This window comes from Chinchilla lanigera, unplaced genomic scaffold (genome assembly GCF_000276665.1).
Source record: "Chinchilla lanigera isolate Chin_1 unplaced genomic scaffold, ChiLan1.0 scaffold00063, whole genome shotgun sequence".
In the NCBI taxonomy this organism is placed as follows: Eukaryota; Metazoa; Chordata; class Mammalia; order Rodentia; family Chinchillidae; genus Chinchilla; species Chinchilla lanigera.
This window is the reverse complement of record NW_004955464.1, coordinates 9,196,141-9,221,918: the sequence shown is the minus strand read 5'-3', so window position 1 is coordinate 9,221,918 and position 25,778 is coordinate 9,196,141. Positions and strand designations below refer to the sequence as shown.

At 34.4% G+C, this 25,778-nt stretch overlaps 1 protein-coding gene across 3 annotated transcripts in view; it reads right to left on the bottom strand.

Annotated features, from left to right (window-relative positions):
- The window catches only part of Agbl4 (ATP/GTP binding protein-like 4), a 1,347,784-nt gene that overhangs the window by 973,266 nt on the left and 348,740 nt on the right, over positions 1-25,778 (bottom strand). The gene's annotated exons all lie outside the window — the stretch shown is intronic.

Here is a 25,778-nt window from a genome sequence, read left to right as displayed (position 1 = left end):
TCTTAAAATTTATACATTCACTGTATATTTAGATCACACCCTGAAAATATCATAATTCCTGATTTGCTACTACCATCGTAAATGTAGAAGAAAACCATAGTATGTAGAGAAATGACTACTTTCATCCGCTCTTTGCTTCACGTGTGTGTAAAACAGTACAAGGAGAGTCCTAACAGTAGAATGGTGGAAAACTAGAAAGATGTTTTTCTTCAGCTACTATTTTAAAGCACATTTTTATGCATTAAGTAAAATCATGTTTTAAATATTTCTATGCATTAAGTAAAATCACTTTTTATATATTTTCTCATCTATATCCCTTACATTCTAGTTCCAATTTACCAATTAGAAAATTGAGGATCAGAACGATCTAGTGTGCAGAGCTAATGTTAGTGTTCAGATTTGACTAGTTCAAATTCTACAGCTGTCTTAACTCTACAGCTGTTTCTAATGTACTCTAACTTCCTCACTTAGCAATGAAAAAATGAAAACCCAGACAGAAGAGAGTTGGCCAAGCAATACTATATATTATTTATCCAATCAATAACATTTTTGAGAACTTAGCATATGCCAAGCCTATGAAAAATAACAAGGCTAAGCATGAACAAATCTATACTCTTACTGTCTGCCTTTAATGGAGTTATAGTAGACTAAAATTCCATGTGGGCAGATTTCATCAAAGGTCAAAAAATGTTTTCTCAGTGACTGAGTAAACACTGAGTTTCTATTTTGATGTCAAAGTTGAGCCTAGGTCCTATGCTTCCTGATTTCTGAGAGAATCAAATGATCCATGGAGTTCCTTCTATTTTTGAAATTCTATGTTCCTACATTATCTACTTAGTACATGCTCATTACTTATTTATATAATGGCACACAAATAATCTCCTGAATACCTCATTGTTTACCATTATGTTCCTTGGTAATCATAATCACTTGTAAACCTGTAAAGACCTAAAATGTTTATATATCATTTTGCTATCAAGAACTGTATGCTCACATAAGTACCATGCTCTCCCTTCACAGCAGTATACAAACACAGCAAAAATCTCTAAAAAACAATCTGATGTAGTAGATATGTTAAATATTTATTAAGCACTAGTGCCAGGCACTGAACAAAATACTAAGTACAATCCAGAGCTTAAGGCATAAAAAGGTGCTACACCCTCAGGGAGATTTCAGTATCAAGGAGAAAGCAGGAAAATAACCCAGTGCTAATACAGCAAGGCACACTGGTAAGAAGTGAAACTTTCCAGTCAAATAAATCTACAAGTAAATCCACATTTTCACTCAGGCATATTTATCACTTCCTAATTACAGGACTTTGGGAAAATGACTTCAGAGCCAAGGGTTCCTAGTTTACACATTGGATATTATTTTGAGGAGTAAGTAAAATAACATACATTTAAAAAATCTCCATAACTATTAGTCTTTTTCCCACAATAGGGTTACAACTTATATGGAGGTTTGTTTGATTTTTCCTATCAGTAACATTTTTCACTTGTCATGCAAAATTATGTACTCCCTCCTATGAGCTCGCTGGGGTTAGTTTGTGGCCTATATACAACCTCTGCCCAATTCCTTCTTTTCGCAAGTCTCAGTTCCCAAACTATAACCTATAGCTAATTGCTATATTTTCTGCAAGGGTATAACATTTTTAGATGTAAAGCCAAGCTTATAAAAGTGTAGAGAGGCCTAATCATTATGCATGACCAACTGTTGAGCTTGTCAAAAACCAACTTAGATTAATTAGACAATTTACTAACTATTTGCAAATTCATCTTCTTTAAAGGTTGAGTAAAAGCATGAAGGTCAGAAATTATGGCAACACTTCTGACTCAACCTTTTCCAATAGTGTTATATTTGTCAAATTAAAAAAACCTTTGTGCCTCCTTTTCTTTGCATCTAAAATGGAGATTATGACAATATCAACTTCATGGGTTGATGTGAGAATTAAATGAGGTAAGATGAGAAGGTATCCTGCTCAAAAATTGTTATTGTTATTATTGTCTTCCATGTTCTTTTCAACCCTGATTTATTAAAATCTCTTAATCTGTGTCTTTCTCCTTCCCTTTCCTCTTTTGCCATCTCTTTTACTTACAGTGCAGGTTCCCCTTAAATTAGAATAGGGTTACAATCCTAAAACTCCAATCTAAGATGAAAATATCGTAAGTCAAAATGCACGTAATGTATCTGACCTACTGAAGACCACAGCTTAGCAATGCAGTATTATGCTCTGAGAGTCCAGCATCAAGAAATGGTGTCAGATCACATATTTTTAGCCCTGGAAAATATCAAAATTCAATATTTGAAGTACAGTTTCTACTTAGTATGTATTGCTTATGCAACAAGAAGTCAAAAACTATTAAGTAGAAACACTGAAAGTCAGGGACTGTCTGTATTTAAAAGATGTAACCAAATAAGGGAAACTGAATCAAATCATAATTTTACTAATGATGATTTTTGACACTACTGTCATTTTTTTTATTTTAAAATGTAAAGTATAATCACCACTCTTAGAAGGTAAGGCAGGAGGATTGCAAGTTGAAGCCCAGCTTAGTGAGCAACTTAGTGAGATTCCCTCTCAAAATAAAAATTTAAAAAATGGGGAATGGCATGTGATGTAGCTCACAGTGAAGATCCTGGGTTCAAGTCCCAAATTTCTAGTACTTTAAAAATATTTTAAAAGCGCAATAACCTCATTAACATAGTTATATCAGAAGATGATTCTATTATCAACAATGTCTTTGATTGTCTAAACATTTTCAATTTGATATATTAACAGATCCAGTCATTAACAGTTTCATTAGATTTAATCATAGCATTTCTCCTGCCCATCCTCTTAGCAGGCATAAAAGAGCTGGTGTATCATCATATCTCGACACAACAAGCAATACACAAAGGAAGCAGAAAAATTAATATGTCACTACTAAGTAGTATAAGAATGTCCCACTTCCAGATTTGGTCTCAGTTTCAAAAAATTACCTACTGTTCTTGGGCTTGCCTTTGACAGAAACTGCTCAAAATAAAACTACTTTACATGTCTGTTTGTGTAATCTTCTAGTAATGGTAAATTGTTTTATATTTGGTTATCTCTGCTACAGATAACCACCCTCTCCCCATTTTTAATCTGGGAATTCTAAAGCATGCTTCAGCATATCACTTAGTCCATTCCTCCAGGAAACTGATCCCAAACATTTTGCCTGGGCTTTTGCAGCACCCATAGCATTAGAATTTACTGTATTATTCCTGACATATCTGTTTATATGAATCTTTCCTCCAATAATGTAAGCTCCTCCCAGGTACAAAGACTATTTTATTCATCTCTGTGTTCTCTAGCGCCTAGCTCACAACATATTTATGAAAAGAACTCATTGATGTTTACTCAATTCAAAGGAATAGGAGACAGAGGTGCATCATAGATTTGACCAAACAGAACAAGGAAATAGTTCTAAATATCTAGTTATTTTACATCTCTGTCCCCCTAGGAGTTTTACCTTAATAATAATAAAAATAAATAATGATGAAAGCTAATATTTATTTAACATAGATCTTGAACCATAAACTTTGCACAATACAGTTCTGGTAGCTCATTTAGTAATCAGGAAACAAACCTACAAGTTTGAATATTGGTTTTTCAGGGTTGCCATAATAATCATTTCAAAATGGTTGGCTTAAACAACAAAAAATTATTTTCTAACAAATCTGGAGGTGAAAAGTATAAGATCAAGGTGTCAGATGGTTTGGTTTCTTATAAGAACTTTCTTTTTCACTTGCAGATGGCTTCCTTTTAAAAAATTTACAAGTATGTGTTTGTGATATATCAAGATTACATTCAGTTTTTGTTACTGATACATGCATATATTGAATCTTGATCATTTTTATTCCCTCTTCCCTACCCATTCTCCCCTTTCCTTTCTACTCAAGATTCCCTTCCCATCTCTACAATCTACCTTCCTGTTTCTTAACATACCTCTTTTGATTTCACTCTTTGAATTATTTATATTTTGAGTGCATCACATCAGAGAAACCACAAGATATTTAAACCTCTATGATAGACTAATTTCACTTAATATGATGGTCTTAAGATCCTCATATTACTGTTTCTGTTTGTGTTGTCGGTGTCCTAATCTCCTCTTATCAAGACACCACACATTGGATTAGGCCCCATGTTAAGGGCTTCATTTTAACATAATTATCTCTTTAAAGGCCCTTCCTCTAACAAGAATCATAGCAAGAAGTACTGAGATTTAGGGCTCCAATATATCATTTTGATGGGGACAAAATTCAGCCCATAACAGGTAAGTAGTATTATTTTTCCTTTATAAAAATTGAGTAAACCAACTAAGTGTGACAAACAGAACCTAAAATGGCCCCAAGTTAACCTGACCTCCTAATATTCACATTACTGTTTAATATCTCTTCAAGGTGAGAATGAAACCTGTTCCTTACTTCTGACAAATACAAAGATGATAAGCTGTCATTTACACAGTTAAGTTATATAAGATGTTCACTCCTCCCATCCTGCTAGAAGATTCTATTGCCCTTTCAGCTCTCATGCTTTGAGGAAACCAATGGCCTGATCAGGAATACTCAGCTAAGAGGTAGTTAGGATATGAGGCCTCAATCAAAGATGCAAGGAACTAAAAACTTCCAAAAGTCCTGTGCACTTGGAAGACAATCATGACCAATTAACATAAGATCCTAACACCAGATTATAGCCTCAACAGAGATCCTAATGCAGAGGACCCAGCTAAGGTATACCTAGATTCTTGACTGCAACACAGTTAGATAACTGATAAGTCCAAATTTACACATCAATTGAGTGATCAAGCTGTAATTCAAACCCAAATTTTTGTGATTCAGAGACCATCAATCTAGGTGAATATCTCCATGAAGTGTTGAGTGTAGTTCTTGGCACATCATAAACATTCTTGCATGATTTTTGTAGCTTTTGTGTTAAAGTCATACAATTATGCCTACTATCAAACAAAAGCAAATACTTTTTGAAACTACAAAAGGAAATAGGGCTTAAAGCATAACTAGGATTCCCTACGATGGGAGGGAAGAATACCATTCACTTGCATTTCTCACAATAAAACCAAGAAGTGACAAAAGTTAACATATTTAGAGGAGAAATCTTCTCTATAATAACAAATAGCTGATTCACACTGATAGCTCAGGTTTTCAAGGGGAGAGAGAGTGGTTTTCATTGGCTTTCTCTCAGTTCCACATACCTGCCAACATTTCCTTCTGTCCAGGGTGTCCTCTTCCCTTCCTCTAGCACCTCACTTATACTGGGAGTACATGGATACAACCAGAAAATTTATTTCAGCAAAAATATGAAGGAAAAATGTTTTATACTAAAAACATAATCACTGCTAACTTATCCCTACCCATCTCAGAAAATATAGTATACTCTGCCACAAGACTTTTCACTTTTAAACTAGAACACCACAAAACCCTTCATTGCACACATGATTATTCTTGAAGTAAGATTTACTTATATATAACCTTCTCATGATGTTTATATTCAAAATCTTAATATCCTTCTTACTCATTTTGAATAAAAATGTAAAGGTTGTTCATATACCAAAGAGGAAAAATTGCTATATGTAATACAAAAAGAAATTCATACCTAGTTTCTATTAGTTCAAATTAGTTATTAGTTCAAATCTGTTACCATTTGAAATCTGTAAATTTTTCCATGTTCACTGTGTTCACATTGCTCTTTTAAATATCATTGCACGGAGCTAATAGCAATTATATTCAGAATAAAGTCTGCCCTTAACTGGAATCACATGCAACAGTTCACACAAATATGTTCCCATGTCCCCTGTGGGCTACAGAAAGGAAAAATCTACCCTTCCAGCAAGTATCTCACGCAAGAGTTGGACATGAGTGAAGTCAGCAAGGAGAGAATTGCAACAGGCCTGACAAGTACAAAGACATAAAGAAACAGAAGACTTCCAGGATAAAACATAGGGAAACCCAGGCTCTGAGATTAGAAAAGCCTTCTGAGAGGAGGGTAAAATGTCAACTGTCTTTTTTCTTTTTTCCCTCCTGAAATTATTCTGTTTTTCCAAGCGTTGACTGAAGAATATATAATAATTATCCAGGAAGAGAATGAGAATGAGACAGAGCTTTCCAGGGAGCGGGAGTGATTGGAGCAGGGCATAAAATTGTAAGTAGCACAATATGTTTTGGTAAATCAAAGTGAGCAATTGAAGACACATTGATATCTGGATTGATGAGAAATATGGCTAGAGAAGTAAATGACATAAAGATCTTCTATAACCGGAGGTGAACTTTAATCTTTGGGAAGGGTGATAAATTTTAGAAAGTTCATTCATTCAAGACTAGAAGTAGCAGTCCAGGATGAAGTTACTATAACAGTTTAGGAAAAGAAGATGAGATTCAAACTTAGCAGGAAAATAGTTTGTGAGTAAATAACATTTATTGAGCATTTATATTTGGCAAGTATTACTGTAGGTGACAGAGCTATAAAGATGAACGTAACAGAATCCTTTCCAGTAAGCAACTAACTTTGTAGTGGAAACTGACAGGCAATGAAAGTAAATAAATTATTTCAGATTCCAATAAAAGCTATACAAATCAATAAATAAAATTAGGGGTAAACTGAAGGAACTTCCTTAAGAGTCACTACAGTGGTCATGGGGGATGTTTTCTGAGGATATGACATTTAAATAAACAGCTAAATGTTAAAGAAGCAGCCATATTCAGGTTTCTGGGAAATATATTCCAAGCAGAAACATGAACAAAAATTAAGACTGAGACAGAAATTAGTATGGCAGTAAGGGGGTTGAGTCTAAAGCAGAATATATGAGATACCTAAAAGAAGTACTAAGGCTGAGGAGTTGGCAAGGCCTCATTAGTAAGACCTTGTAGGCCATGGTACAGAGTCTATATTGTATTGTATATGCATTGGGAATCCACTCCAATATGTTAGCTGGGGGGCTAGGGATATAGCTCAGGGGCCAGCACCAACCCAGAAAGCATGAGGTCATGAGTTCAATTTCCAGTACAAAAAAAAAAAAGCTGGAAACACATGCTGTCACTTTTGGTGTAAAATAAAGAGAGGTCTTTGTAAGGGTAAGAGCAGAATTAGGGAGATCTACTAGAAAGCTAATCCAGCAGTACATGTTAGAAATAATGCCTCCCTAAACCATGACTGAAGTAATGGAGATGATGAAAAATGATCTGATGCAGGATATATTACAATCAAACTTCCTGATAGATTAACAATATGGTGCAATCCACATGCAATGACACACCCAAGCCTGTAATCCTAGCAGTCTGGAAAGCTGAGGCAGGAAGATCACAAGTTCAAGTCCAGGGGCTGGGGATCTAGCTCAGCGGCACAGCACCTGCCTGGCAAGTGCAACGTCATGAGTTCGATTCCCGGTACTGGAAAAAACAAACAAACAAACAAAAAAACAAATTCAAGTCCAGTCTCTGCAATTTAGCAAGATCCTGTCTCAAAATAAAAAAATACAAATGAGTCAGGGATGTATCTTAGTATGAAAGCCTTGAGTTCAATTACTAGCACTGAAAAACAAGAATGGTGTGAAGACAAGAAAAAAAGTAAGGATGGTCTCACATTGTGTCATTTATTGAGATGAATAAAGCTTAAGGTAGGAAAAACATGAAGGGAAATCAAACAGTCTATTTGGGTCATGCTAAGGTGAAAAGTAGCATTCAAATATAGATACCAAAGAGGCATATAGAAAAGAGGTGACACATTTGAGAAGTATTTAGGATTTAGAACAATCTGTAGTACTCCCTGAATAAATGTGGACAGTGAGAAATAAGAACAGCATCTCCAAAACCCCATCCCTGGCTCATAGATTTTTTTTTTTTTCACTCATACAACACATTTCGTTCCACACCTAGTATTTGAACAACGAAGGTAATATCTTCAAAATTCTTAACCAGACCCAGAAAAACACATTCATTAAAATTCAATAAGGAACTAAGTTCAAAATATAACTCATCAACCAATGTCAGGTATTCATGAAAAAATTAAGGAGAAAAAAACAGCTTCCAAGTTGTTTATTTACTAAGTGATATGTGGTTCTTATATTGACCTCTTAACTTTTTTTTATCTTGCTAAGAACAGTATTAGTATTATTATAAGGCTTTTTAAGGAAGCATGGGTTTTGCTATTGACAACTATAGTGATGGTATCCTAATCCTACAGAGAAAATAGAAGGAAAGGAAATAAAGGAAAATAGAAAAAAATAGAAATAGAGGAAATAAAAATACAAGAAAAATAGAAAAGAAAATAAATAGCAAGTTTTTAAAATCCCAGTAAATATTTCCTTTTATGACTGTATCATCTGACTTCACTATGTCTTTGATTACAAAATTGTAATTACAATGCCACTTGATAACACAAAGATATGAATAAGCACCTCATTTTTTCAATACTAAGGATTTATTTACAAACACACCAGTGGCTTTTTAGAGTGTAAGGTTTCAAAAAGTAAGAATATTTGGCCTCTTAATTTCGAATTATGCCTGTTGGTAAGAATAATTGTTGTTCATTACATTTTGTGCTTTACACAGAACTGTCATTCACTTTAATTCACTTAATCTGCAGATTACTACAGATATTATCATGTCTAGGTAAGAAAATGGAAAATCAAAGAGTAAAAAGTGTGTGGTATCCAAGGCTGTAAGGAAAGGTAACAGAAAAAGTGGGATTCCCCCCAAAATTACTGGGAAGAAATGAAAGGAACTTTTCTGTGATGTGCTCTCAGGCAGACGCTTTATGTGCTTTGTCTCATTTTAAAAGTGTTATTAGTCCCAAAGGAACTGAAAAGTTCAGATAGATTAGTGACTTGTTTAAAGTTTCAGAGCTAGGACATGAAGGACTAGGATTTAAATCCAGGAGTTCCAAATTGCAAGTCCATGGTCTGGATTTTCTTTTTTTTTTTTTTTTTTTTTTTTTTTGGATTTTCAAAATACCACAGTGCCCCAACAGTGTTAAAGAAGGGTATTCCTATGTATAAGATCATTTCTATGCTTGTGAGAGATTTCTTTTCAGGACAATTGCCAAGCAGAGTTTGAGATTTTAGAGAAAAGCACATAATACATAACATTTTTTACAGTTTCAGTCTCTTCCCTGAAAACATACTAATAAAATCAAAACCAAGCAATTTTTTTAGCTCACTGGACAAATTCTTACTTTCCATTTACAAATAGATCAAGGCTTAATTAGTGATGCCTTTTCCAGAACCAGTTAAAAACAGTAATTTTTTTGTAAAATTTTCAAAATAAAAATCTAACTTCTTATATGCATGGCAATATCTATTGTTTTCAGAAAAAAAATGCTTTCTGCATTATATAGTATGATATTATGAAATAATAAGAAGTATATATTTGGTCTTTATCCCAGTTCCTGCAGAGGGCTCCTACAACTTTAAGTACTTCCTAAGTGAAAAGAGTGCTTAGGAGCACCTTTTGTTCCAATATTTGGCTTTTGACTGAGACCCCAATAGATTGCCTAAATCTCTTGGAATTTCCTGAGTGATAAAGGCATCTTTTGATCTAATGAGGCAACTCTTCATGAGTTCTTGGATAATTTTATGATGGAAGTTGGTCAGTTGAAAGATCAAGCCATGATTATATACTTAAAACTTCCCCATTCCTCATGCACAAGAGGGGGTAGGATCTGAAGATTGAGTTCATAACTGATTATGCATACATGATGAAACCTCCACAAAAAATCCTTGAAGTATAGAGTTTGGAGAGCTTCTGAGCTGAAGAACATACCCATGTGCCAAGAGGATGACATACCCCTACTCTAAGAGGACCTACTCTCAAGAACCTCCTCGACCTAGACCTAAGTAAGTATCTATATAATTCACCTAAATCATATGCTTTTATAATAAGCCAGTAAACATAGGTATTTCCCTGAGTTCTGTGAGTAGTCATAAAATATCATCAAATTTGAGAAGGTGGGTTGTGAGAACTTCTAATTTATACGCAATTCAAACAGAAGTATTAGTAACCTTGAGCCCTGCTACTTGTGATCAGTGTCTGAAACTGAGGGGGAATGTCTTGGGAACTTAAGTTTTTAAGGTATGGAATCTGACTAACTATGGGTAGTTAGTACTGCAATTATATTATTGTATTCTATCCAATTATTACCTGGAAGTTGGAAATCTGGTTGTTGGTGTGAGACGGATAAAAAAGGCACATTTGGTATCAGAAATGTTGAGAGAATAGAAAAAGAGTGAACTTCTTTTTTTTTTCTTTTAGAAGGTTTAGGAAATGGGGGCCCCATTCAGTAAATGTCTCTACTAGCAAGGACCTGTCATTCTAGAATGGAAAAATCAGCTCCACGTTCTAACCCTAGAGTAGTAGAAATTGACCCACTCCATTTTTCTTGAATCCACCGGGCATATCTGTAGGCCAGTTCTAGGGCCCCATGAGACACCATCCCCAGAGATCAGCACTCTCTCTGGATTTCTGAAAGTCAGCTTTCACTTGATTACACCATTTATTAGTTGTTTGCAATGTTTTGTTGCCATCCTAAGCCTTTTCTTTTCTGCTCCTCAATTTGTCTCCCAACTGCTATTTCTGTTTTACAGAGGCCTTGAAGGAAGGCCTATATTTAACTCCCAAATCCTACTGACCTTACTTTCCAGAGGCAACACTTTACCCCAGGCCTTCATGTGACTATAAACATGGGCCTCTTCTACCAGTACTTTATGTCAGGGAAGAATGATCACATAAGAACTGTGTGTCTAAAAAGCATTTGAAAGTCTTTGACAAGTCTTTTAATTGGACATATAAGGTTATTGCGAATCATTTATTTTAGGGTTAGAGTGCACCTTAAATATCATCTCTTGTACCTCCCATGGTTACCAGCATTGTCACTATAAATCCAGTCTTCTTATAGTGTATTTTTTAAGAAGTAAATTATCATTTTATTAAATACTATTAACCTCACGAGGTACTACATGTCATCTTGGGAAAACACAACCTGTTTTCCAGTGACCTTGTGTCCTTTTGATACTGTTCTAGACAATGGCACATTTTATTCTACAGAAATAATATGCCTAGTTACTTTATACTTTACCCCTAAAATTTATCAGAGGCAGATTCCAGATTCATGGGCTTAGAAGCTTATGAAGGCATTCTCTAAGCAAAAGGATATAATATTATGCACATGAAATGACATTCAGGGCAATAAGAAGGAATCATGCAGGTGAATGATCCAAAAATTTAAGCAATATTAGCTTCAAGGTGTATCTGCCTTTAAGAGGCACTGCATTTATTTAAGTGTATAGGTATTTTATGCTCATTTTTAGCTGTATTTTTATTCTGTATAACATATGAGTTATATTGTTGTTATTTATTTTTCACAGATGGGAACATGAAGTTCTCAAAAGGTTAAGAAACATGTCCAAGTTCACACAAGTTTCATAATGATTTCCTGAATGTTTAAATGAATGAACTTGCTCTTCCTCTGCATCCTACTCACTACCACTAACCTCATTCTCAAAGTGTACATTCAAAACTCTATAGCATGGCTACAACAGTTACATTCAAATAATACAGTGTGCTATACATTTTACCTACTATCATCACATTTATTTTCATATTCACTAGAACTATCAGAAGACACAAATAATAATTGAAAGCACCTTAAGTGTCAAGTATGGAGAAAAAGTATTTCTTTTCTATGTATTACCTAATTTAATCTCTACAAAATGTTATGAGATAGGTATTTTATTTTCATTTTGAGGAGAAGACTTGAATTAGGAATTGTGATGGTTAAAGAACAAAAGACATTTGTTAGAAAAAACTTTGTTTTCATTCGTATGATTCAAAGAATGCCTCTCTGACCCCGGTGAGTTTCTTTGCTAACAAATTTCATTTCAACCCATCAAAGTAACCTTTTCATATTATTAATATGAAAAGTGGTAAGACAGCACTTTAGAATTTACAAAACATTTCAAAACAATATAATTTAATCCTCAAACAAACATGTGAGTCTGGTATTAAGGTCCCATTTTTAAGACATGAAATTAATGCTTAGAAAAATCAGAAGCTTTGCCCAGATTCATACAATTAGACAAAAATGATATCTCCTTCAGCATGACACAGTTTCTAGCATACAGCCATCATCCCCAATCATTTAGAGAATAAGTGAACAAATAAATGAATGTCTTGTTCCAAGGGCAATGCTCTTCTCATTAAAGCAGCTATTCCATAAAACCACTCAGTTTAATTCTTAAAAACTGTTCCCCTAATAGCCAGCACCACAAAAATGTTTTTAAACCAAAAGGATGATCAGTTAAATAATATTAAATTACTTGTTCACCTATACATGTACCAGAATGTCCCTCACCTCTATGTCTTCACTTATCCAATTCTTTCCATCTAGAAATTTTCCATTTTCACTATTTCCCCTCTCCCTCCTCCAGTCTTTATGGGATTGTTCTATTCCCATTCATCCTTAAAGATTTAGCTCAGAAAGCATTTATTCTGAGTATCTCCCCAATAATTTCAGTCCAGCAGTTCCTTGTTGTTCCCACAGCCTCTTCTGTTTATCTCATTGTAAGATGATGATTCATCTCACTAACCAGGTGACAAGTTTTATTCATCCCTCTATCATGTATATATAACACAACGCCTTCACACAGTACACATGTGTATATTGATATAGTTATAAATGTTTGCTTACACTAACTTAAACACCTCCTGACTAGAACTCTATATAAAATAGGTTCTGTTCTTTGCAGCTAATTATAAGGTGAGTGAAGAGCAAATATTTGAATTAAAAGTCTGGCACCATGTTGCTAAACAGTTCTTTGGCAACACAACAGGTATATACAGAATAATGAATAAAAACAGCACAAACAACAGATTTTTAAATATTAGTCTCTACAACAGAAATTTCTCATTCAGCCCACTCAGTGAATTTGTCTCTTTTTCTGATCTCCCAGCCTCATGATCAGTGCAAGTTAATGATCCTTTCTCTCTCTCTCACTGTCTCTCTTCTTTCTTTCTTTGATAGTCACGTACAGTGAAAGAGAGAAATTTTGAGATTCTAAACTCTATCAGCACAAAAGCAAAATAGGAAGGATCTTAGTAAATTTTTAATCTGGCCATATTGTTTTCTTTCTTAAAGCTTCTCAATAGTTCCCCCACCTAACAAGCAGATATCTGACCATTACTCTGTGTATCTGATCTTATTTTTTACCAGGTTCCGTGCTCTTCTTTCACACCATGTAGTCTAGCCTAAGTGAAGTAATATTAGGCTCCCATGCATACTAAGTTATTTAAGATCCTTAAAGCTTTCTTTTCAACCATTATTGAATATAAAATACTGAAAAACCATGTTAATTTTTAGAATTCATTTTTCTTCATAGAGACAAGTGATGTGTTAGCTCCTGGGAACAAACTTATATAGGTTCTTAATTGAATTATTCAAAAAGGAAATATTTAAACCTTTTGGATTTACACCAGTCTTCTGTGTCTGCTTCTTAAAGTGCTTGTATTTGTATTTTCCATATTTTGGAGAAATTATCTGCACGATGTTTTTCACCTAAGAAACAGAATCTCATTCAATAGATTTCATTTCATCACAGTCATGAAGCCTGATCTCTAATGGGCTGTATCAGAGGCACAAAACCTAGAATGCAGGTGTTCATGTCAGAGTGTGTCATTTGTGCCTTGAATCACTTTGGAAAGTCCCAGAAAAACCAGATGGTCAGGTTTGTCTTCACAAGAATTTTATGTATATTTATGAAGATGATTCTGTATTCTACTACATCTTTTTGGGTGTGGATTAATTTGTATCTCTTCATATTTATATTCTGCACGATCTGTATATAATACATCTATGTAATACATCAAACTTGAGAGGTATAACATTAAATTTCACTTTTTTAAAAACTGGGAGGTCAATAAAATTTAAATTGCTTAACTATGTAAAAAAAAGTACCCTGGTATCCTTTATCTAAACTGAGCAAACACTCCTTTTATTGAGGCAAATATTCCCCAGAGATATAATATACCAGTTCAACCTTTTGTATCCCACTGTTCTTTTATCCTTATTCTATAGCCTTTGTGATACTGTACTATACCTATTTGTGGGTGCTTCAATTTTTGACAGAACTTCTCAAGGACAAAGACTAAGTCCATCTTATTCATTGTTCCATTATTTGCAGCCAATACAACTCCTAGCATAGAGAAGACATTCAGAGGATACTTATAAATCAATTAGTAAATCAACAAAGCAGTACATTTGAAGATATGGCTCATTGTCTAGGAGGGATCAGAAACACTTTTCTGCCTGAGACACAGGTAGAATCTACCATCAGCCATATTGCAGGGGAAGTAATCCAAAGTTCCTGCCAACACAAATGCTTTAATGTAAGATTCCACAATCCTGAATCAACACTTGTTCACTCATTTTTCAACCCAGGCATTTTGCTTCTTCCCACTTTCTGAAATCATCTTCAATCACCTTTTTCAGAGTACTGTAGTTTTCAATGTATAGATCTTTTATTCCCTTTGTTAGATTTATTCCTAAGTATTTCATTTTTTGGATGTTATTGTGAAGGATGTGGTTTCCCTAATTTCTCTCTGTGCGAGTTTATTGCTTATGTACAGGAATGCTACTGATTTTTGAGTGTTCACTTTGTATCCAGCTACACTGCTGAGTTTGGTTATTAAATATAGACATTTTTTGATGGAGTTTTTGGAGTCTTCTTTGTAGAGTATCATGTCATCTGCAAATAATGATAACTTAACTTCATCCTTTCCTATCCTTATTCGTTTTATGTCTTTCTCTTGTTTAACTTCTCTGGCTAACGTGTTCAGAGCTATATTGAATAGGAGTGGTGATAGAGGACATCCTTCTCTTGTTCTTGATTTTAGAGTGAAAGCTTTTGGTTTTCTCCATTAAGAATGATGTTGGTTGTTGGTTTGTCTTATATGGCTTTTATTAGATTGAGGTAAAAACCATCTATTCCAATTTTCTGTAGGTTTTATCTTCAACAGGTATTGAACTTTGTCAAATTCTTTTTCTGCACCTATTGAGATGATCATGTAATTTTTGTCTTTGGTTCTGTTAATATAGTGTATTACATTTATTGATTTGTATATGCTGAACCATTCCTGCATACCTGGGATGAATCCCAGTTGGTCATGGTGTATAATCTTCTTGATGATGATTTGCTGCATGCTGTTTGCCAGTATCTTGTTGAGGATTTTTGCATTTATGTTCACAAGGGAGATTGGCCTGTAGTTTTCTTTTTTGGTTGTGCTCTTCTCTAGTTTTGGAGTCAGGGTCATACTTGTTTCCAGGAATGATTTTGGAAGTATTGCTTCCCCCTTAAATTTCCTCAAAGAGTTTCAGCACTAGCATCACTACTTCTCTACACTTCTTGTAAAATTCAACAGTGAATCCATCAGAACCTGGGCTTTTCTTTGTTGATAACTTTTTAACTACATTTTCAATTTCATTGGCTGATATCAGTTTATATATAATTTTTATATCTTCTTGAAATAGTTTTGGCAATTTATGTACAGGAATATGTCTATTGAGCCTGTGTTTTCCATCTTGTTGCAGTACAGGTTCCATTCTCCTGGACCTGCAAGTAGCTATTGACGATGTCCTGGATTTCTGTAGGATCCAATGTGATTCCCCCTTCCATTCTTACTTATTTGAATTTGTGTTTTATTTTCCCTCTTTTTGATGAGGTGGGCTAATGGTTTACCAATTTTATTTATATTTTCAAAGATCTAACTTTTTCATTCATTGATTCTTTGTATTATTTTCTCAGTCTCAAATTGCATTACTTTCTGCTCTTATCTTTATAATTTCCTCCCTTGTGTGAGTTTTGTGTTTGATTTTGTTTTCCTTTTTCTAGAAGTTTGAAGTTCAACTTTAAGGTTGTTTATTACAGTTCATTCTGTATTCCTGATGTATGAATTCATCTCTATAAATTTCCCTCATAGGATAATTTTCTGGTATATTGTATCAGGATTGTTGTTTAATTGTAGATAAGGTTTAATTTTCTTTAATTTCCTCTGTTGGTTGACCCATTGGTTGTTCACAAGGGTGTTGTTTAATTTCCATGTGTTTATGTAGCGTTTGTGATTTCTTTTGTCACTGATTTCCAGTTTCATTGAGCTATGATCAGATAGTATGCATGGAATGATTTCAGCTCCTCCCTCTGCAATTACTTAAGCATGTTTTATTGGCTCATATGTGGTCTATTTTGGAGAATGTCCCTTGTGCAGCTGAGAGGAATGTATATTCTGATGTTTTGTGGTGGAACACTGTAGACATCTATCAAGTCCATTTGTTCACAGGCATGGTTTAATTTTGATATTTCTTTGTTAATTTTTTGTCTACTTAATTTCTGTATTTGTAAGAGTGGAGTATTAAAGTTCCCATATTTATGATTGCTATCTCTTCCTCTTGGAGTTTTCCCTCAACAAGTATGTAGTCACCTTCTTTGTCTCTTTTGATCAGTTGTAGTTTAACGTTTATATTGCCTGTAAATAGAATAGCTATCCCTGCTTTTTTCTGGGTTCCTATTGCATGGAGTATAGTTTTTCATCCTTTGACTTTTAGTCTATGAATTTCTTTTGGTATTAAGTGTGTTTATTGAATGTAGTATATTGTTGGATCTTGTTTCTTGATCCATTCTGCCTTTCTGTTTCTTTTGATGGGTGAAGTAAGACTATTTACATTGATAGTTATAACTGATATGCATTGGCTTATCTCTTTCATGTTACTTTCTTGTTGTTGGTTCCTTGTCTTTATCCTCCATTTAATTGCTTACTCTTCCTGGTGGCTTCTTTCTAGTGTTCTTGCGGTTGTGGTCTTCATTTTCTCTAATGTATCCTTCAGAGTATTCTGAAGAGCTGGTTTGGTGGTCATGAATTTCTTCAGTTGTCTTTTGTCACGGAAATATCTTATATCTCTATTAAGTTTGAAGCACAGTTTTGTGGGGTACCTCAATCTGGGTTGAAGATTGTTTTCTTTTAGGGCTTGATTGCTTTCTTTTGGTTGAAGATTGCTTTCTTTTAGGCCTCTTTTAGGCCTCACTTCAAGCTCTCTTTGGTTTGAGGGTTTGGGTTGAGAAGTAAAAATATACTCTGATAAATTTTTAAGGCCCCTAAAAAGACTAGTCAACTGAAATTTCATTACAGAAAGCTCTAAAATTTACAAACATATAGTTGGAAGAAGCAATAGTTTGACTAAGCAAGGGACAGTGACTGGAATAGCCACCTCTGACAGGAAGGAATATTTTATCACCATGCTTAGATCTACCACTTTACTACGACATATAAAAGCTAGCATTTACTCTGTTTTATTATTATTTTAAAATTCTCTAGAGTCAACCCATTTATTACTTGAACCAAGGTAGACTGCTCCAATAACTCTTGCTGTGGAGCAGTATGGTGGAAGTACAAAGAAGTATTATTGAAATGTGGTTGAACCATGAGAACTTGCTGATGTTCTCTCATTTTTAATTTATACAAACAGCAATTTCACTGACTTCAACTTAATAAGATTTTATAGAAGACAATTTTGCAGTCCTTAGGTACCTGTCTTTCAATCCAGCAATTTTATTTTTATCAATTTATCCTGGAGATATATTTGCTTTACACAAAGTATTCATAATACCATTATTTATACAATGCTATTATTGGAAACAATTATCTATATCTGTACAGAAAATCTACATACAAAAAACTTGTTAAAGAACTTGTAATACATTTCTATAACACAGTATCATACAATTAATACAAATATGAGGCAGAACTAATTTATGTATATATAGCAATAGAGAGGTATACTACTTGAAAGAAAGTGCTCTATAATCACACTGTCCTTATTCGGAGCCAGTTCAGCCACTACTGTCTGGAATAGGGCAAATTACATAACCTCTCCATTCCAGTGTTTCTCTGTCTGTAAAATGGGAATACATTATTATCTATCTCCTATATTTATGGTAATTAAATAAGTTTTATAAATAAAGTCCTTAAATAAGTATGTGACACATAAGAGCTGTTATTACTCTCTACAAATTGCTTGTTCAATAAAAAAGTAAAATGTTAAATAAAAGAAAATACACTGGTATTAAACCAATGAGAAAAATATATAGATGTGAATAGCTGAAAATGAGTATGTTTAGAAGGCTATATAGGAAACTAATATCACTGGTTGCCTTCAAGGAGGGAATTGGATACCCAAGTAATAGGAGATTAGGGACATTTATTTTTCCTCACATGTTATTTTTATTGCCTGAATTTTGTACAGTGAGTATTTTAAAATGATATATCCTTTTTCAAAACATCTACAGAATAACCTTCTTAATTTTCTTTGAAGTTGTATTTTCTCAACCAGTTTCTCTATAAGACACTTTTTAAAGAAACATGTAAAAATCACCTAGTGTTCCACAGAACACCATTTTGGAAACATTTCTGTGGGCTATAGTGGGTCATTGAAATTTGTGGAAAGAATGCCATATTCAGAACAGAAATTTAGGACCTTTCTTTTTTTAATGGTGTTCTCTTTTGGACATGAGAGGTGACTTCTCTTACTGGACATCAAAATCTAAAATGCAATTATTTCATATCATGAATGAGCAAAAAAAACAAGTTTTAAAGTGCACACTTTAAGAATAAAAACAAAAGTACAAGTACAGCTTTTGTCAGCAACAAGATATGGGTTACTAATACTATATATCATAGTCCTAGATGGAAGTCATGTTTTCCCTCTCTTTATCCACCAATTTTTCCAGAACAGTTAAGCCTACGACACTGAGTAAAATTCTCCTTTCCAAGGCAAATAGTGCCTTGGTGGAAGCTCTATCTGTATCTCTCATCTGTTCCCTCCACCTTTGAAAGAGCTGCCACTCTAGCTTGTATCCTCATTGCACCAGAGAGGCAACTGCCAGGCAAAGGAAGGATGGAAATTTGGGACAAAGTGCCAAATGTAATTAGTGGCAGAGCAAAAACCATCCCCAGGCAATCTGCTTTAAGGAGCTTTTGCTCTATTACAGGACACTCCTGCTGGAAACGTTGGTGTCCTCCTCCTTCATATGCAAAACAGTAACACCTCAAGTCAGCTCCACAAACTCTAAGAATCTTCCAGAATGAAGCTTTCATCAATCTGGAGTTGTAAGATTATGTTAATGGGAAGGTTTTTATTTTCTATTTAGTTAAAACATTTGAATTCAAACGTCCTTGTTAGATATTTCACAATTTTCAATGAAGGGAAGGTGTTAGTCTTTAAGTCAGTATTCCTTGTAGTTTATATTATACAAAATGTTAACAAGTGCTCAGACAAAAAGTGTCAATAATCAAATGTATTTTGACACACTAGATTGACTTTCGTCTATTTTCATTACTACTTCAAAACAATAAAAATGTTTACATTCATTGTGACTCTCCCTGAAGGGGACATAGTAAAAAGTGCTTCTCAAAAATCGTAGCTTTCAGATCAGTGTTCTATAGCAAGGAATGTGGGAAATAGTTCTCTAATAAAACAAGACAACTTTTTTTAATGAAAAGCAAGTTTGTATATTAAAGAGCATGCATTTCTGCTTTTCTCAGTAACTCACACTTAAGTCATGATATCACAGAGTCGTGGAGCTAAAATGTGCACACCAATCTATTCAGGTGGCACAAATCTTCAATTAGGCTGAATAACATTAATCAGTCAGCAGAAGCATTTACACAGACTTTAGTTTCTCTCCAAGCACTATACTTAACATTAAAGACACACTGAAAACTTGGACATTATCCCTGCCTCAAATAGTTTATAATGTAAAAAATAAATGAATAATTTTAGTTAATTAAATGACTAAAAGTATAAAAATTGTGCACTGGAAAAGCACAGGATACAACAAAAACATAAAATGAGGTCCTAACTTAGATGCTTTTCCAGAAGAAAGTCATCTCAAACTGTACACTTGATATGCCTGTTAAAACATGCCAAGTAAAGAAAAAAAGAACACCCTCAAACAGAAGGAGCTGCATTAGAGAAAACTCAGAGGATGGGGAGACTGGAACATCCAACTAGTTGGGCTGAACCCAACAAATATGACTAAAGTATACAGAAGGAAAGGTAAAGTGATGTGACATGTGAAATGGAGCTAGGTCTCCCCCACCTACTGGACAGGCATGGTGCAGCTGCTATAAAGAGGGTATGGGCAGGAGAGTGCCATCATCTATTTTCAAGAAGCTCAGGAAGCAGCAACTAAAGTCTAGATGAAGGAAAATGGAATAAACTAATACTTATAAGGTGAGTCTTGGGCTGAGAGCTTCAAATATATTATTCACTTAATTCTTACAACAATTCTTCAAGTTCAGACTCATTGTTTAATTTGACAAATGAGGAATTAGAGGACCAAAAAGATTACCAGGAATCTTTTCCCAAGATTATGTAACTAATCTTGGGCCACAAGAGCAAAGCAAGAGGCATCACATTACTTGACGTCAAACTACTACAAAGCAGCAATGATAAAGAAAATATGGGGCGCCAGGGATATAGCTCAGCGGCACAAGCACCTGCCTGGCAAGCACAAGATCCTGAGTTCGATTCCTGGTACCAAAAAGAAAAAAAAAAACCATGGTACTGAAATAAAAACAAACACGTGGTTCAATGAAACAAAACAGAGAATAAATATCCCAAGACAAACTCAACTATTTGATCTTTGACAAAGAGGCCAAAAGCATATGTTGGAGGAAAGATAACCTATTCAAGAAGCAGTGCTAGGAAAACTGGATAACTCTTTGCAGAAGGCTGGAACTGGACCGATATCTCTCATTGTCTACTAAATTACAATAAAAATGTAGCAAAGATCTCAACATTAACACAAAAACAGTGAACCTACTGGAAAATAAAATAGGTAAAATGCTTGAAATCACAAGTGTTAAAAAGGATTTTTTAATTAGAACTGCAATTGCACAAGAAGTAACAGCAAGAATCAACAAATGGAATTACGTCAAATTAAAGGCCTTATATTCAGCAAAGGAATCAATTAGTAGAGTGAAGATACAACCTACTGAATGGAAAAAGAAATTAGACAGCTTTTTCTCAGAGGACTAATATCTGAAACATATGAAAAGCTCAAAAATATTAGACCACATAAAATAAAAGACCCAATCATGAAACAGGCACATGAAATAAATAGATACTACACAGAAGAACTATAAACAGCCAAAAAACCATGAAAACAATATTCAGCATCTCTGGCTATTAGAGAAATGCAAATTAAAACAACACTAAGATTCCATCTTATACCAGAAAGAATGGCAATCATCAAGATATTGAAAAATAACAAATACTGGTGAGGCTGTGTCAAAAAAAATCTCCTACATTGTTGATGAAAATCTAAACTAGTACAATCACTATGGAAATCAGTATAAAGATTTCTTAAAGAACTAAAATTAGAAATTTCATACACCCACCTATCCCCTTTCTAAGTATCTTGCCTAAAGACAAGATACTTAGAAGTATCCTTTAAGACATCATCCTTTAAGAAGTACCTTTAAGACATCATACTACAGTGATGCCAATTTTTATAGCAGCACAATTCTTAATAGCTAAATCCTGGGAGCAGCAGGTATACCTATCAACAGATGACTGGATAAAGAAAATGTGATATCTATACATAATGTAATACTACTCAACTATAAAACAGGACAAATTTGAGACATTCATAAGAATATGGAAGCACCTGAAAATATAACATTGACTGAAATTAACCAGACACACAGCTTAAATATCCTACCATATCTCTCATTTGAATAAGGCAAGTATAAACAAAGAGCATAATAAACAACAGATAGAAGGAGAAAAGGGGATGGATCTCTTGCAAAAAGGAAGGGGTCTAGGAGAACAAGGACAAGAGGAGAGGGGATGTGAAAGGGGAAATAAGAAAAATAAAGATATACTATGTATAAGAACCTATTAATCTTGATGAATGTAAACATTATATGTCATAAACAGATGCTAAGGTTAATAGTATTAACAAGAATGAAAATGGACAAAGGCAAATTAGAAGAAGTGTAAGGGCAGGGGGAGAAAAGGGAAGGAGATTTAAGAAAAAAAGCATCAAGCTGTACTATGTACATGCACTCAAAATGACTGTAAACTCCATTACTGCAAATGTGTTAATTTTAAAAAAAGATTATGTAGCTACAGTAGATAGTGGCAGAGCCAATATATGATCCCAGACAAGCCTTCCAAGCTTCTGCTCTAGTAGATACATCCCTAGCTAAAGGTAAAAATGCCAAACACCTGGCTGGGGAAGAGCAAAAGGAGAGGAGAGCAAAGAAAAGAAGCAAGATATACGGGGAAGGAATACCCACTGAGGATCCATCTGAAGGAAAGGGTGTGCCTATTCTCAACCTTATGGACTGAGATGTTCCAAAAGAAGCAAAATGAGAAATGTCTGATTCTAGGAAAAGAAAACATTCTTTCTAGAAAAAAAAATTGCTACAACAGAGCATCCTTTAAGGTCTGAGGAGGCAAGCCAGTAAAAATGACTTTGATAGTCAATGGATGGAAAACAATACTTCATGTGACAGGAACCCACCCCCAAAACACAGGGGTAGCTATTCTATTTGCAAAGTGGATTTCAAACCAAGACTAAGAGAGATGACAAAGGTTACTGCATACTTCTCAAAGGAACACTCAAGAGAGGAAGAGATAATGATCATAAATATATATATATATATATATTGATATATAAATATGCACCAAATACCAGTGCACATAACTATATAAAACAAATATTAATGGACATGTAAAATCAATTAAGCACTAATACAATTGTAATAGGGGACATCAATACACCACTAGAACAAATAGACAGGTCAACGAGACAAAATCAACAAAAACTATCAGAACTCAACCAAATCCTTGAACAAATGGACTTAATAGATATCTAGAGTGTTTCTCCCCACAACGTCAGAATACACATTCTTAGCTGCACAAGAACCTTCTCCAAAACAGACCACATACTGCCTCAGAGAAAATGCTTAAGTAAATGCAAAGGAATTGAAATTATCCCTTATATACTATCAGATCATAGTGCAATAAAATTGGAAATCAACGGCAAAAGAAACCACAAAAACACCATAAAAACATGGAAGCTAAATAACACTCTCCTGAACAACCAATGGGTCACAGATGAAATGAAAGAATAAATTAGACAGTTTCTACAATTAAATGATAGTGCCAGTACAATATACTGTAACTTATAGGGCACAATGATACAGTCCTATGAGGGAAATTTATAGTGGTGAATGACCACAGTAGAAAAACGAGTAAGCTCAAACAAACAGCCTAATGTTGAACCCCCACCTTCTAGAAAAATAATAACAAGCCAAGCCCAAAGCTGCTATGAGGTCAAAAATTATAAAGATCAAAGTAGAAATTAATGCTGGCAGGGGTATGGGGATAAAGAGTCCTTCTCCACCGTTGGTGGGAGTGTAGACTGGTACAAGCACTGTGGAGACCAGTGTGGTGATTCCTCAGAAAATGAAAATTAGAGGTTCATTTGACCTAGCCATTCCCCTTCTTGGTATCTTCCTGAAAGAATTAAAGGTATCATACCACAGTGATATATACACACCCATGTTTATAGCAGCAGAATTTGTAATAGCTGTCTTGGAAACAACCAAAATACCCATCAATAAAGGAATGGATAAAGATATGGTATTTTTATATAATGCAAAACTACCTGCCATGAAGAAGGATAAACTTGAGACCTTTATAGGTAAATTGATGCATCTTGAGACCATAGTCATCAGTGAAATAAACTGGACACACCTGTTTACATGTCATATTGTTCTCTGGTATGAGAAACTGACAGTGTAAATAAGGATCAAAATGTATAATAGACATTTTGAAATGGAAAGGAAATGTTCAAATGGAAAGAGGAAAAGGGAAGGGGAGAGAGAAAAGAAGGAAGGGGAAAGAAAAAAAGACCAGAAGGAAATAAATGGAAACAAAGCTTTTGTAAGTAAGGAAGGGAAAAGGAGTTGAAGGGAGAGGAGGTGATTGGAGAAAAAGAAGAATCAAGATATATTATTCACGGATACAAATTCCCTACGATGAATGTGATCATTACTATACCTAAAATTACCAATAAAATTAAGCAAAAATGTCTTCCATTATCATTATGTAATCCCAGTGTTCACTGAGCCTTTTTTTTTTTTTTTTTCTTAAAGATTAGACAGACTGGACAACATCCTCGCAACACATTGCCTCCAGCTTCAGACTAGATAATATATATCATTCAGAGGCTTGAATCTTTCAAGGCGTCCCCACATTTCAAGCACTGTGTCAGCAAGGGGTGCTTCTATCTAGCCTACTTCAATCAGAGTGCAAAATTTAGCCCTTGACCATTTTTCTCTCACACACATACACATATTTCACTTACACAAACCATTTTATAGAATTGTCCAATTATACAGAATATCTGGGGGTTGGCAGAATGGGTTCTGTTAGGCATCACTGAGCCTCCCCCCACCTCCCTCTCTGCCACTGCTCTCTCTTCTCCGTTCTCTGTTTACTTGTATTCCCTTTTACTCTATGAAGCATAAAAAGAAAATCTATCATCTTTCATCTTTCATAATATGCCATCCTTGGAGTTTAATCTTCATCCCTAGAAGATAATCAGATCCACACAAACATAGAGCTATCAATGAAAAAAGATTTTCTCTTAATTTCTTAATCATTACTATAACAATACAATGATAACAGTATTATTTGTTGAACACGTATGTTGTATCAAGTGCTGTACCATTTACTTTACAAACACCATTTTGTTTAATTCTCACAAAAGCCCTGTGACAAAAGTATTATTATATCTCTGTAGAACATATGAGACAATTTTGTGTCAAAAGGACTGTGTCAAAATTCTGTGTTAAAGGACTTGGCCAAGGACATAAAGCTAAGAGGTAGAGAAACCTGCATTTTACTGTAGGATGTACTGGTGATGTTTTCTCCATCAGATATACAGCTTCTCAGTCTTAGGAGTCAACCAAAGGGCAAGGGAACAGACAAGTGAAAGAAGGAGGTATTTACATTCTACTGGAGTGAGGGAATAGCTGAATTTCTAGACAGAACAAGCAGTATTCCAAAAATCTTTTGTTGAGGTCTTACATTGAGACAGTTGATCTCCTGTGTGACAGTCTGCTAAATTGCATGTCAGCCAGTCGGAATGTACAGTTTGATAGTTTGATGAGTCCACAGAAAAGGGGACCAAGGAAGAGGGGAGAAGAAAAAAACATTCAAAGAAGCACAAAATTTAATTAAGGAAAATATTAGCTCAATTAAGACTAAATGGCGGTATAAAACATTAAAGTAAAACATGTATTAGTGTGACATTAGCATTTATATAAAGTATGAATCACAAAGAAATAATATATGCAGCTAAATTTCAGTTAACTCCCTTTTAAAAGTCTTGTTACCATGGCAATGGCAAGAATGAGTTTTCACAGGATGTAAGATATGGATTTTTTGATTTCTTAAAAGCAGTTTAAATAAAAACTACCAACAGCATGACCTCCTTTCATTTCTCTTATATGACCAAGGCCCACTGAAAATAAGAATCACCTAGACATCTATTCCAAAAATTATACAGAAGAAAAAATACTATAAGATGAACTACATTTCCCTGTTGGATTTATTTTTTCTTCTTTTTTAGCCTCTGGTATATTTTTAATAGGTTCATTCAGTTATCAAGGAAAACATTCTAATT